This window comes from Dermacentor andersoni, chromosome 9 (assembly GCF_023375885.2).
Source record: "Dermacentor andersoni chromosome 9, qqDerAnde1_hic_scaffold, whole genome shotgun sequence".
NCBI classification, from domain to species: Eukaryota; Metazoa; Arthropoda; class Arachnida; order Ixodida; family Ixodidae; genus Dermacentor; species Dermacentor andersoni.
The window spans coordinates 77,822,034-77,835,641 of NC_092822.1; the positions used below are offsets into that span (position 1 = coordinate 77,822,034).

At 45.1% G+C, this 13,608-nt stretch overlaps 1 protein-coding gene and 1 pseudogene across 1 annotated transcript in view; both read right to left on the minus strand.

The window, feature by feature from the left end:
• Window positions 1-13,608, minus strand: part of LOC129384105 (calcium-activated chloride channel regulator 1-like) — a 548,714-nt gene that overhangs the window by 115,262 nt on the left and 419,844 nt on the right. The window lies entirely within an intron of this gene.
• Window positions 10,110-12,333, minus strand: LOC126527828 (uncharacterized; annotated as a pseudogene).

Genomic DNA, 13,608 nt, shown 5'->3' on the forward strand with positions numbered 1-13,608 from the left:
TGGATGGCGTCGTCGTTCTTTCTGCAAGTTTCGAGAGCACTCCAAACGCCACAAAACAGTGCTAAAGACATTCTTCTGAATTCACTATGAAACCGGATGGCTTTGCGTACGAAGAACTACTGTTCCTGCGACGCACCATGATATCTGGAGTGGGCCCCGACCCGTAGAAAGATGCTCCCATCGCAAAGTCTCAGCATCCCGTCGACAGGTTGGTAGTGCGTGGATTCCTTGGAATGTGCACCTACTAGATCAGCTTGGTCAAGTACTTTTCACGAATTCCTGTGCCGCTTCCACATCTTACGAAATGTAATGTAGTGTGCAAGTAGAAAACGCCGGAGGCCGATGCATTTGAAGAGCACAAACGACTCATGCAGTCACCACCGGTACTTGCGCACTTCGATGAAGACGCCCATACGGAAATCCATACGCTGCAAATCTACATCGTCTACGTATACATAATAAAATATACGCCTGGCTATTATAAAAATATATAAGAAAATACGCCTGCCTGAGGTACTCTAATTTCTTGTATAAAGAGACGTGACAATATGTTGCCTATTTTGACGACAAAGGTAAGCTTAGATAAATCGTTTTCTATTAGGGTTAGCGTATTGCCACGATGCCCGTTCTTGACAAGTCCCTGAAGACTGTTACGCCACGTTGTATCGTATGCCTTCTCCACATCGAGGAATATCCATAAGAAAAACTGTTTATATACAAATGCGCCAAGGATCCAGCCGGGGCGCCGTAACGACGCAGTTCCATTGTCCGCCGCCGCCGCCAGCTCGCCCACCCGTCGTGCAGCGCAACCACCCAAGGAAGACTTTTTGATTTTTCTGGTAAGGAGCACTCCAAGTGTCTGGCGTGCTCCTTACCACCGATTGCCATGCTACTGCTGTAATAATATAATAATATTTGGGGTTTTACGTGCCAAAACCACTTTCTGATTATGAGGCACGCCGTAGTGGAGGACTCCGGAAATTTTGACCTCCTGGGGTTCTTTAACGTGCACCTAAATCTAAGCACACGGGTATTTTCGCATTTCGCCCCCATCGAAATGCGGCCGCCGTGGCCGGGATTCGATCCCGCGACCTCGTGCTCAGCAGCCCAACACCTTAGCCACTGAGCCACCACGGCGGGTGCCACTGCTGTGGAGAAGCAGACCACGTCAACCGCCGGAGCCGAAACCGCGAAATCGGACTACGCGGATACGGCGTTAACGCACCGTGGCCACAGCTTGGCGAACGACCTCAAGGTATCACCGATTAGCTTACCGCCATTCAGTGGAACCCTCGACAACCGTCCCGTTTGTCGTCACTGTTTATGGATCTCTCACTAAGAGTAACGATGATACTTCTATGCAGAATGACCGGACCAGCACAGCACACTGGTGGGAACACGGGCTAATAATATTAATAGCTAATAATTGTAAATTTTCTGAAGCTGTAATTGGTGTCGTTTTCCCCACACAACATGTGGAAAATATGATCAGTATATAGACCTTTGCACTGAGGCTTCCATGGGCGCCACCATATTTAGACTACTGGCGCCGTCTAGCGTCTGCTTGGCGGCGACGCCATATTGGACTGTTGTTGCTCAGCCTCCGCCGGCGTATCGCTGCTGTTGCTATCAACGAGCAGGGCTAAAAACGTTTGTTGCTTTCCACATCTGTGTTTCTCCGTGTCTTCGGCCTTCACAGAGTCGTCTTGCCACTTTCGTGCTATTCCGATCAGTGTCGAGAGGCATCGGCTACGCATCGAGACGAAAACTTTCCTGCTGGCAGCGGCGGTACGACTGCGCGCGACTGCCGGATGGCGCCGGCAAGCGTCAGCTCAGCGCTGCAGCTGCCTTCACCGACGATTCTCTGTGGCTTAATTCTCCTCAGCGTCGCTTTGGACCTTTAGTCCAAGTATCACCAGTGTTGAGAGGTGTCGGTTTAGCATTATTAAGGCGAATACTTTCCTGTTGTGAGCACCCGTGGCTGCGAATCAGTCCGTGCGATTGCGGAATGGCGTCGACATCAGCCACTGTCGGCTTGCCGCCTGATTCTGAAGCACCCGTCGATATCGGAGGTAAGTAATTGTTTAGGCCACCTAGTCACGGCTAAGTGTGCGCAGTTCATGACGTTGAATGCAGTCAACATCGTGCCGTGCAATGGTACCATTCGAAATGCGGATAGTGCACCGAGGATCTTTTAAATTTGTACGAGACAGTAACGACTGGCTTTCGAAGCTTTGTCATTGCACGATACTCATTCGCGATGAGCTGCTGGAATCTATGCTCGCAAAAAGCGATCAGGATCCTGTTTCGCCCACTGTGTGTGACGCCTAAGGAAACTGCTCTAATTTGTTGTATGTTACAAATTACTTGGTGGTTTAAATACAGGAAAAAGCGAAGGGGTGCTTTCGCTAGCGAAAACGCTAGCTTGTGCCTATGCGATAAGTGCTTGGTTTCTAGGTAGCCGATTACGTACATTACGTACCGGATGCATTTCCGTGCTGTAAGGTAATTTACCAAAGCTATAAAAACACACTTATGCGTTTAATGCCGATCGGCCGTCCATTCCTAGCTTATGTGCAGAGAGCGCGCGAAACTGCATTCAGCCTGTGGATGCAAGTTCTCCCGAACACCGCTGTCCGGATAGCATACGCACTTACTCAAGGTAAACTGCCAACGCAGGGAAACGTCGAGTACAGTTACCTGGCGTATATGCCTTCTTTATAAGGCATGATGTACTGTTACGTTTAAGGGCACGCAGATGAGATTCTTAGATGTTAACGTCAGCCGAATTATCACTCGATTGTTTTTGTGTGCTTGTGTGCACGTTTGCATGCGTGCGCGTGTTTCCCTGCATCCAAATTGGCTTCCCTGTGAGCACTCTTTTGTGTATTCTTGTATTAAAGACTGAAACCGACTAAAATTGCATACATTTGTTTTGGTTTGTTTCAGACAATAGCACATACAGCCACCCAAATGGAGTCACTGCTTGGTGTGAAGATATGCGGGAGTGGCCAAGTCTCAATGCGGCAGATATTATATTTTACCTTGTGAACTCCAAGGCATGTGATTTTCAACAGATGAAAAACTTCAGGGCCCTCGAGTCCTATAACTACGTGCAAAGTGGGTGGGTGGGGAATGTTTTCACTCAGAAGATATCCAGTGACTTATGTTACGTGAAGGGCACGGTAAGCCCATCTCAGTCCCTTAATGCAACACCAACGACTGCTTGGACGTGCGTGAAACAACACGGAGAAGTTGTCACAGCCGGATGCACTTGCATGGCAGGGCAAACAAAAGCCTGTAGCCACGTCGGTGCAATCGTATGGAAAATAGAAATGGCTGTGGCAAAAGGCTACACTACAACTTCTTGCACAGACAGGGCTGCATTGTGGAACAGTGGCACAAAACGCAATGTTGAACCAGCCACGCTTGAAGAAGTAACTTTCAAGGTGCAGAAGCAGGTTGTGGATGATCCCCCCCCCCCCAAAGCGGTAAAGACCATCATTTGTGCCAATGACCCGAGAAGAAATCCGCAAATTTCATGCGGAGTCACCATTTCCATACCTATTTGATACCCCAGGTAAATGGAATTGACTATATCCTAAATAGCTTTAACACTTCCTCAAATTACTATCATTATTTGGCATGTCTCTAAACAGTCTTACAAATAAAAGGCTAGAGCACTGCTGAGTGATACTCAAAAAGACAAAAGTGCAAGCATTAGACCTTATATCCATGTTTTGAGCCCCTTTTATATCTCTGGCCATCATAGAAGCTGAACACTGACAGCACGTTAAGCTTTAATAGAGTTGCTGGTTCAGTTATAGACCGATGTCTGTGGTGTGAAAACAGTTAAGCTTCTTTCAGGACTGTTATGTAAATGAATGCTTCCACTAGTTTCATTTTAACGTAATACGGCAGGAGAAACATGCACTTCACTGCAAGCTAAGAAGTACAAAACACTAGTAGAACAATGTGTAAAATGTGTGAATTAAGCCTGAAGCGTTGGTTCATTAAAAATTAGTTTCGGGGAAAGACACTCAAACTAGTTCACTGTCCCGTGCCTTAAGAGACAGGATGGATAGGGAGGGAAAGGAAGACAGAAAGGGGGCTGTAGTGCAAGGCTGCAGAATAATTTCAGCCACACAGATATGTTTATGTGCATGAACAATGCATAGCACATAGGTGCCTTTTTACAATTGCGGTTCGCGCAATGCCGCGGTGGTCCAGTGGTTATGGTACTCGGCTGCTGACCCAAAATATGCGGGTTCGATCTCAGCTGCATTTCGATGGAGGCGAAATGTTGAGGCCCATGTACTGTGCGATGTCAATGCACGTTAAAGAACCCCAGGTGGCCTGAGTCGCTTTGGGACGTTAAACCCCATAAGCCAACCAATCAATCCTAGCTCACCTTTCGTTTGTTTTAAGGCTTAACCAGCAAGGGGATGAAACATGTTGTACATAATTGATTTGTGATGTCTTATATTTTATGCAGGCACTCTTATCTATGAGACGTTCCATCCAAGCATGCAGCGGCAAGTGCCTCCACCACCAGCCAATGATGGGAATGAGCATGGCGACCACGGAAACGAAAGCTGTGCGGTGTGCACTACGTTTTATGAAAAGTATGTGGCATTGTCACACCGTGGTGCTGAGGTGCTTCAGTCAGAAACTGCAAGCCAAGCAACGCCACTGTGGTTTTTTTCGCGGAAGCTACGTTTGACCGCCTCAAATGTCAACAAGGTACCAAAAAGAGACACTACGGGATGCGAGAAAGCAGCCATGGGGATGCTTTCCCCCAGCTTTTCTGGCAATGCTGCCACCAAGTATGGCAAACACATGGAGCCTGTTGCCCGAAAGCAGTTTTCAAAAAAGACTGGGCTTACTCTAAACCAAATAGGAACAGTGGTGAACACTGAGCTGCCGTGGCTTTCAGCTAGTGCTGATGGAATTATTGAAGGAATGGATGCCATTCTTGAAATCAAATGTCCCAACATGAATGACTGTGTGCCACTTATCAGTAGTGGCAAGTATGATGTACGGCTAAACAAAGATGCCGAACTTGTACTTCAAGAGAGTGGGCCAAATGGCTATTACAGCCAGATCCAGTTTCAGATGCTCTGCACCAAGACCCAGATATGCTTTTTTTATGTATGGAGTGTGGAAAATGATGTCATTGTTCAAGTGCCTTTTGATCCCAAGTATGTGTCGCAGACTTTACCACGTCTGAAAAAATTCTATTTTTCAGAGCTACTTCCTCGCTTGTTAGATTTACACACCAGTGGCAAAATGGATATACTTCATCGATATAAGCACATTTGCTCATTATAGTTGAATATGCACATTGTCGTAGCATGTGTAAAACAAGGCATCATCATATTCAGCTTGATCACGCCCACTGCAGGGCAAAGGCCTCTGTCATATCACTCCAATTAATCCGGTCCTGTGCTATTCGCGACCATGTTATCCCTACAAACTTCTTAATCTCATCTGCCCATCCAATTTTCTGCCGCCTCCTGCTACGCTTGCCTTCTCTTGGAATCCAGTCAGGTACCTTTAAGGACCGTTTATATTGCCTTCTCATTACATGCCCTGCTCATGTCCATTTGTTCTTTATTTTGATGAGGATGTCATTGACTCGCATTTGTTCCTGGACCCGCTCAGCCCTCTTTTTGTCCCTTAACGTTACACCTATCATTTTTCTTTCCGTGGCTCGCTGTGTAGTCCTCAATTTGAGTTGAACCCTTTTAGTAAGCCCCCAGGGTTCGGCCCCATAGGTGAGCACCGGTAAGAAGCAGCTGTTATATAATTTCTTCTTGAGGGATATTGGTAAACTGCCATTCATAAAACCAGGCATGTGGGGACATATATATTCTTTAAGTGTCAGACCATCACTTCAGTTATTTTTTTCTTTCGAGGACAGTGACAGTCACAACCCAAATTGTTCACTCTCACACACTTTTGCAGGCCGTGCTTAATTGGTGATGTGTTTCACCAAGTTTCGTCTTTTTGCAGCAAGGAAATGCTCTTCCCTTTTATGGCATCATTTCGATATTAATTGACATTATCAAGTGTGTCCACTGCAGGACAAAGGCATATCCCACAAATCAATCCTATGCTATGCCAGCTGCAGCCAGTTTACCCGTGCAAACTTCCTAATCTCATCTGCCTGATTATCTGCCTAACCCTGCTACCATTCACTTCGCTTAGACTGCTTTACCTCTAAGGGACCATTGAACGTGTTGCCTTGGAATTACATGCCATGCCCATTTTTTTCTTGGTTGAGCTAGGGTACCATTATGTTGTGTTCGTTCCCTGAACCACTCTGCTCTCTTCCTGTCTCTTAATGTTGCCCCCTATAATTTTCCTTTTCACAGCTCAATGCATTGTCCATTTTGCTAGCATCCACATTTCTGCCTCAGAAGCGAGTACAGGTAAAGTACAGCAATTATAAATGTTCCTCTCAAGGGATACTGGTAATCTGCTGTTCGTGATCAGAGTGTCTCCTAAGTTCACTCCATATCATTCTTATTCTGTTTATTTCGCTCACATGGTCCGAATATGCGGTCATTTCCTGCCATAATTAGACATACTCTCTTTACCACTTCCAATGTTTTGCAGGAACGTAAACTGTGGTTCCCTTTAGAGGGTGTTGAAGATTACATTAATCTTCTACATATTAATATTTAGAGTCACCAGTTTGCTTAGCCTGTCTAGCTTCTCAGTCACGTTCTGCAATCCATACCTGCCAACCTGGCGCGATAACAAATCGGGAGACTTTATTTGCGGCAACGGAGGGGGCGGGCCATTCACTGCTCCAACGTCCGGTGGGACCGGGGGGGGGGGGGGTTGAGGGAGGGAGGGGTTGTTCAAACTTTCAAGCAGTGTTCGATGAGTCCTTTTGCAGGGACCTTGCAGTAGCAGACTTTGCTCGCTTCAAAACTTTCACGGAGTAGCTCTGCTCGAAACATGGTCCAGACTGATGGCCCTTCTCTAGCAGCAGGTTTTGGAGGGTTGTGTTGCACTGATGAGTGGAACTCGGTCCTAGTTTTTCGCACCCTGCTAAAAACCCTCTCACACTCTGCATTGCTGTGCGGTATCTAGAGTAAATTCAGCATCACCTTGGCAACTCGGTGAAACATCTGTTTTCCGTTAGTTTTTTTCATCTTTCGAATCATAGACCACTGCACGTCGCACCTTTCTTCATTCAGAATGTCCTCTGGAAAACTGTACGCTTGTAGTGTTGCAAACTCGGCTTCAAGAGCATCTAAAGCATCTTCAGCAGATTCATTGGAATCTCGGGGCAGCAGCTGAGGGAAACTCTGAATAAAGTAACGAAGACTCGAGAGCGATGCCTCTGAAGTAAATTTTAGGTTGGCAACCTCCGCATTCTTCAGAGTTGCATTTTCAAGTCGGAATATGTTCCTCATGAAATCGCACGCAGTGATAAAGTAAGAGCGGACACAAGTGAAAAATTGATCTGATCATGTGAACTAAGTTTCGCTAACAATGCTGCTGTACCGAACTGTACCCAATGACCAGATCACTGTCTGCCTTCTGATTGCGGATATCTTGATATAGAAGTTCAAGCGGAGAAGTAGCACCCTTTACAGCAGTTGGCAAGACAAACCTAGTCAAAAGCTCAGTGAGGAGTTGGAGCAGAACCGACTGCAGAATATGTATTTGAGGTGCCTGTGACTGTAGCTGGCAATTGGCTTTCTCAAAAAGCGGGATCACACTTAAAAAAAATCCAAAAGCCAAGTTAATGTCAGAGGTCAAAAAGTGAAGCAGCCTTTCACGAGTCGGAACAATTTCTTGTCTTGCAGACTCTGTTAACATTCTGGCTTTTTTGTTGTAGCTGGGGCATCCTTCTCGGTTGGTGCTTTACGCCTGCGACTGGCTTCGTCGGACTTTGCACCTCCTGATGGTTCAGGCCTACGAGGAATCTGATATGACTCTAAAATGGATGGGTACTGCTTCTTTGATTTGATTTCTTTAAAGAGGTTTAACCAGAGGTTGCCACTGGTCAAGAATTCTTGTCAGGCACTTGCCTAGTCACAACCAACGAGTCGGTACATGCTTCAACATTTTTTGCATTTCTACATTGTGCATCTCTTGAAATTCAGACAGCTTGTCCTGGCGTTTAGAGCTTTTCTCCAAGTAATAAAAGATGTCCACAAGAACCTCACCAAACGTAGCCGGCAAGCACGTGGCTCCTTCTCAGCAGCAAGGTTAATTAGATGGCATGGGCAGCCAATCACAACCAAGTTTTCTTGTGCCTCCTTTAAGGCTGCGGCGATGCCGTCTTTTTTCCCTAGCATAACATTTGCGTTGTCGGCACAAAACGCAATGCAGTTTGACACGGGGTACGTCACAGGTCTCCATTGCCTTCAACACGACGTTCCTGATTTTTCGTCCCGTCGCCTCCCCGTGGAGTTCCTGAATGCTGAATAACATACTTTCAATGCGCGAGCATTCCTGGACGTAGTACGTCCCCACAATCGGGTACAGCTGTGCAGTAGTTTCGTTGCTGCCGTCGACCGCAACAGCAAAAACACGGTGCTTGATGGTCTCCAGCATCGTGCTCTGCACATCTGATGCCATTTCTCCTACAATTGCGCTTGCCTTCTTACGTCCGCATCCATAATGCTTCGCCTCGTCGCATTTCGGAAACATTTTCCGTAGAAGAGGCCCGACGTGGTCGCTGACACTAAGGGGCAGGTTGTGTTCGACGAGGAATTCCGTAAACAGGCCCTCCGCACGTATGACACTGTCATCGCAATTGTTCCGAAGGAAGTTCACCATGTTGCCTTGCTGCTCAGCGTTGCGAACATAGCTTTGATGCTTCGTGGAAACATGAAGTTTCACGTCGCCTTTGCCACCGTGCGACATGATGGCATCGCATCCACACGTTGTGCAAAATGCAAAATGTTTTCTTGATGCCAAAAAGAACGGAAATTTGGAAGTATATGACCCCAAACACTTCTGCAGATACCTTTTCTTGGGCTTTGGTAGCACCATGGTATCAGGCACACAATACCTTTACACGCTGCACCGCACACAGACGGCATAGCCAACACTAATCACACACTGTGACACATACGTAGCAATAACAAGATGCACAATGGAGGAAGGCATGAACAGGCATACATGAAATGCAAGAGCGACATTGGCTTTGGCTTTGGTTGGCTTTCTAAGCACCGTAATTGGCTGCTTAATTGATGATACCGATGGTGCTAGTGCAGATGTGGCTGTAGATTCCGCAGTGCCGGTTTCGCAAAAACCATTATTGCGCGAACAGAGACCGCTTTTCGGGAGATATGAGGCAGTGATCGTACAATTGGAAAGTTCAGTAAAAAATCGGGAGTCTCCTGGGCGAATTGGGAGGGTTGGCAGGTAGGGCAATCAGACCCCGTTGTTAGCATGCTTTTCAAGCAGAAGGTTGCGTTGGAAGTGCCGTCCTTAACAAATGAAATACAAAGAAAACAGACAATCTTAAGGAGGCCAAAATAATAGCTACTGGAAAATTAATAGAAGCTACTTTTGTTAGCAGTTCCACCCGCCGGTCCACATGCCGTGAAGCTGACAACCCAATACTAATTATTCAGTCTGCCCGAGTTGAAATCTTGTTTTACTGTTCGCGTTTCATTTGTTGAACACCGTACAGTAAGGTACCATGACAGTTCACTCGGTACCAGTACATTCACATAAGCTGCTTCACAAATATGGCAAAATAAGTGTTTATAGTCGAGCCTGTCGATGAACTGATGTAAGCAACTGTAAAATGATTACTTCAGGTTTTAGAAGAAATTAGCCGCGGTAAACGTTTTTGAACCATGTGCAAACGAGATAAAATTCTCGCACCAGTGCCCAGTATGGTGGCGTGTATGGTGCCCATTACAGTCATGCATAAGGTTCACCTTATATGAAACAAAAATGTGTACCAATTACTTAACACAAGGACAAATCAGTGAATTCCTTTTCAGTCATTTATGCCTTTTTGCCTTGCTGATGAAGTTATATCCTAAAGTTATGTGCAGATTTTCTGACAAATTATTGAGCATCTTAGTTGATGCCAATTGTGTTTTTGTGCATTTCCTCCTCTCTGACAAATGTACCGTAATTTGTGTGCCTTTGTTGCTTAATTGTATAGACGAGCTTCATGCTCAACTTTCAAATGTTGGCGAAGGTCCCTGGCACATTGAGATTAGGACTGCTGTTCACAGGGGTGCCCTGAAACTGAAGTTGGAAAATTAGATTCTAGTGTAACAGAGTGATGAAAATATATGAATACTCCAGGTGCTTCTTGATAAAAAAGGAACTGGAGTAAACCTTCAAAATAAAGCACTTTATTGCAAAGTACCACAACTGCACTATTTTTACTGTGAAGCTGACAGCATTGTTCCTTCAACTCTCTGAATTTAACAGGATGTGAAGCAAACTACTCATTTAAATGTCTCACACTGAGCCAATGGAAATTTCTTTACAAGTGAAGGGCAAAAAAAAAAAAACATTGCAACCAACGATAACAGACCCTATACTTCAATTGATCCAGCAGGAAGTCATGTACAGAAAGTTATGCTTTTTAATGGTATTCTATTAATTCCTTGATTTCCTTGTCTATTTTATGTTTTCTGGGGACTAGACACCCTGTTGAATGAGAGCAGGTTTAAGGTTGCATAACCCTGCACAGACAAAAACCATATCGCTAATTGTTTGTTTTGATTTGATTGGGAGTGCCTGTTTGAAGATTCTGTAGGTCTTGATCCGGTTGATTGCACGTTCCACATGAATGCGGATAGATGCAATGCGCCTTGTTGTGGTGGTCCCCTTTTCAGTCAACTGCTTTTTTCCTGCAAAACAAAATGTGACATTGTATTTGCTGAAAACTATGCCAGTTGCATCAAAAAATATCTTTCGTGAAGTCTGGTGTATTTAGCCGAACACCTTGCACAAGTAGCTCGTCGTCAAGGGAGAAACCTCTGTCCGCCATTACTTCATCACCTCTCATGAAGTAATCTCCAATGCCACTCTCCCTTGTGATGAGCTTGTCCGAAGCACGTCCACCATATGCCTTAGATACAAACATGATGTGCCCGTTAGGGGCAATAGCCACGAGGAACTTTATAGTGTTGTGTGCTTTGTAGCTACTAAACGTCTGTGCCCTGACCATCAGCTTCTTTGGGCACTGCAACATAACTTCAGTGCAATCAAGAATGCACGTTGTGGAACCATATCCACTCTCCGTGAAGGACGCTGGCATGCCGTCCTTGATGTCTTCTCTTGGCAACCAGTTGACAACTCACTTCATTACCTTGCACAGCTTTTGAAACATGTAGCGAATGTTGATCCCCACAGCAGAAACTGACATCTGGAAAATTCTCCCTAAATGTCCGTACAGAAGACCAAGACGAAGCCTCATAAGGCACATCATTAGCTGGTCAGCACGTGACAATATGCTTGCCTTTTTGGCCAATGTCGACACTGCTTTCACAAGATTGTTGAAAGCTGTTTGCAAGATGCCCGTATAAAACAAATTGTCATCAGCAGAAAACTTCTCCACAAATGAAGTTTTGTGTAGCGCAATCTTGGGAAGTTGCGGATAACAGTGGTCCTCATAGTTCACATTCTCCCACTGTGTTGACTTGTGTTTTCGAACCTAAAGAAATAAAAGGTAGGATGTCAGAGTCAAGGCACCAAGCTTTGTGTTTTGAGTCGTTCAACCATACTCAGAAGAGCTGAATGCAAGCGATTAGCATCTTAGTGAACAGTAAATCGGAGCATGGTTGAAACGCATGCACTTGTGTACTAAGCCAGGTGGTCTTTAATGTTTGTGTGGTCTCTCGCACTACGACCTGAATTAAATCAGTTCTGAAATGGCTATACACACATGGCATATTTTGGTATGTTACTCCACATCCATTCCACAACTTAGGAAATTTTAGTTCAATGTTAAGGGCAAATAAAAATGGTACATTGAAATCTTTACTTTTTACAGGAATTTTTTTTTTTGCAAGCAGCAGGCATGGTCCTTAGGAACCAGTGTGTGTGACAAAGGAATTGTGCAAAGTTTTTGTTTTTGGTACGATGTAGGCTGCACTGAAATCTGACAAAGGTGCGCGAGCTTTTGCGCACCACATTACTGTTGAAAAGTGTTAAATGTAACAGTTGGTCACTTTTACATTTACCAGATGGGACCAAAACCAAAAATGGTTGTGAAGACACTACATTTACTAAATGATGTCAGTTAAGTGTGGCAAGCAATGTTTCACTCACACTGCTTGTACACTGTACTTGAGGTCTTGCGGTGATATTGGAGTCAGCAGCAGCCATGGTCTGTGTTGTCTGAAGTCACATTTGATACATGAATGCTTAACCACCATTATACGACAAACAAATATGAATGAAATGGTGCAATTGTCCCCCTCACCTTGTCATGGTGTGTTGGTGGCAATCCTGCTTCTGCATTAACGCTAGTACTAGGTGTTTGTACCCTCTGAAATAAGTAAAACAACGAGTTTTTCGTCTGTAGGAACAGAGAACTTGTTATTACTATCACAGCACAGAAATATGGCCCATGTGAAATATAGCCCCCAAATCTGGGAGTGCAAGTGCACTCATGCAGCCATTACTGAACTCACTTTGGCTGTCTCGAAGCACGCCTTTGTCTGCGGTATACAGGCAACAGAACTGCCCTTCGTCTGTGTGACCTGAAAGTAATCAGCATGATATGAGGACCTTGCAGTAAAAAAAATTGCTTTTCATAGTACAGTGTAAGGATAAAAATTCTGCGGATTCTAGACTGTCAAGTCGCTATTAACTATGCTGCGTGTTAAGCTGTGCCTCCTCAGGTCCTTCCTCAGGAGACGAAATATTGTATGTTTGCGTGCTACCACAGTGTAATGAAGTCATGCAGATTCACATGTTTAACTGCAGTTACTGTTATACGCTGCCAGTTCTGACCGTGGCTGCTCCTTTCTTTTTTTCTTTCAACCTGTCTTCATATCCCTGTAAAGTGCAATGGTAATAAATGTATATTTTTGCCACACTTGTTCGATCATCATCATTATCTTACCCAGCCAAACTACACTCCCTGCAGGGCACAGACCTTTCCAATTTCTCTCCACTTAACACTGTACTGTGCCAGCTATGGCAAACTCGTACCCATAAGCTTCTCAGTGCCATCTGCCCACCGGACTTTCTGCTGCCCCCTGTCATGCATGCGTTGCTTATCTTGAAATCCAGGGCGATACTCCTAATGACGAACAAATTCTTACCTTCGCATTACAAGCCCTACCCACACCCATTTCTTAGTCTTAATTTTGGACTAACTAGGATGTCATTAACTTGCATTAGTTCTTGATCACTCTGCTCTCATCCTGTCTCTTAAGGCTGCATGTATCATTTTCCTTTCCAAAGCTCAGAGCATTGTCCTCAGTTTGGGTGCAACAAGGCTCCGTTAGCCTCAATGTTTCTGCCCCATAGGTGAGTACCGGTAAGGTACACCTGTTACATAATTTCCTCTAGTACCATTCATGATCGGATAGTACCTGCCATATGCACTCCAGCCCACTCGTAGTCTTCAATTTTGCTGTCATGATTTGGACC